We start from the raw sequence: 1627 nt of genomic DNA, 5'->3' as shown, positions 1-1627 counted from the left end.
TTAATGTGGGATCAGATAGCTCCATGAGTTTGTCTTAAAACTATGTTAAAGTACAAACTGATGATTACCAAAGGAGAGGTATTGGCGGTGGGGGGGGGGGAGATAAAATAGGTGATGGGGATTGAGGAATGCACTTGTGGTGAGCACTGAGTGTAATCTTCTATGGTAGTGTTGAATCACTATATTATACAACTGAAACTAATATCACACTGTATGTTACTAGCTGGAATTTAAATAAAAACCTTTAAAAATTAAGTTATCTATTTACTTTGGACTTTTAAAGACAGCCCTTTAGATTAACTTATGGACCAATTTTTATGTATATAATTATACTTACAAGTAGTCAATCAAATATATAAATATGAATTAGAGGTATAAATAAACTTTCATGTGATTTGATGTTTGTCTCTCTTATCCTGGACTAATTTGATATCGAAATCTGTTTCTTTTGCCCACTTCATAAAGTTCTGTATTGTTCACGTCAATTCCACTGGCTAAATTGAGCTTATATTTTGGACAACCACTGCTTATGGTAGGATATATTTTAGCCTTCACAGAGGCTCCCCCTGAAGGTGAGAGATTGATATCTATTACAATTATTACGAGATTTGCAGTACTTGGTGCAGTCTTCAACAACCCATTGGTTTCCTTTTTTTTTTTTTTATCCTCTTTCTTCTCTTTAAGTTTTTCCTCTTTTTCTAATTCATAGACTAAATCTTCCTGTCCTTGCCATTTGAACACCACACACTCTTTACTACCTTGAGTTCTATTCCTGTCTTTGAGTACTTATATACCTCTCAGGTGCTTTGGATCTTACATCATGAATCTTTTTTTTCCTTGCATCACTATCTTCTTTGCTGAGGAAATACACTCTTTATGATGTATCCTGATGCCCTGTGTCTTTCTGAAGCTTTCTCTCTCTCCCTCTGTGTTGTAAGAGAAATTATTTATCTAGCCCACAAGAAAATCTATTTTTTGGATAGGAAACCACTAACTTCTGTGTAGTTCCACAAAGAAGACAGTTCTCATCAAGAAACTAAGAAAATCCTTTATTTATATGTTCTCTGTTTCTTTAAATCAAAGTAGCCATATATCAAAGGCCGATGGCTGGCAGAGAACAGGAGAAACACTCTCAGCACTTTTATCTTTAACTCGTTACTGTCCATTAAATATAAGTTATATAATTATAATGTAAGCTTATAACATAATGGATAATCACAGCTACATGAGAATAATGTCAATTAAACTGAATTTGATAAAAGTAAGTTAGTGGACCTCAAATTCAAAGTTTTCTGTTTTACTTTCATTAACATTCTTTTGGTTTTATTTCAGTAAGTTTTATTTATTTTTTTTTTCTCTCTCTCTCAGACAAACCTGCAGGCAAAATAATGCTGGGATCCTCAATAACCACCACAGGAAGTTTAACTAATTAAAAGAAAATTTCAGGGAGAGAAGTGCAATTACCACTCAAGGAATGAATTTCTGTCAGTAAACAAGTCTCTGTGATCAAAATGTCTCATCGCCTGCCTTCCTTCTACTCTCTTCCCACTTTCCTCCCCTCTCTCTCAATCTCTTGTAAGTGTGGGAGTCATTAATGTTCTTCACAATACCTCCAGTGTTCATTCCT

Source organism: Lontra canadensis, unplaced genomic scaffold, assembly GCF_010015895.1.
Source record: "Lontra canadensis isolate GAN:19392208 unplaced genomic scaffold, GSC_riverotter_1.0 scaffold95, whole genome shotgun sequence".
Classification (NCBI taxonomy): Eukaryota; Metazoa; Chordata; class Mammalia; order Carnivora; family Mustelidae; genus Lontra; species Lontra canadensis.
This window is presented reverse-complemented; position numbering follows the sequence as displayed.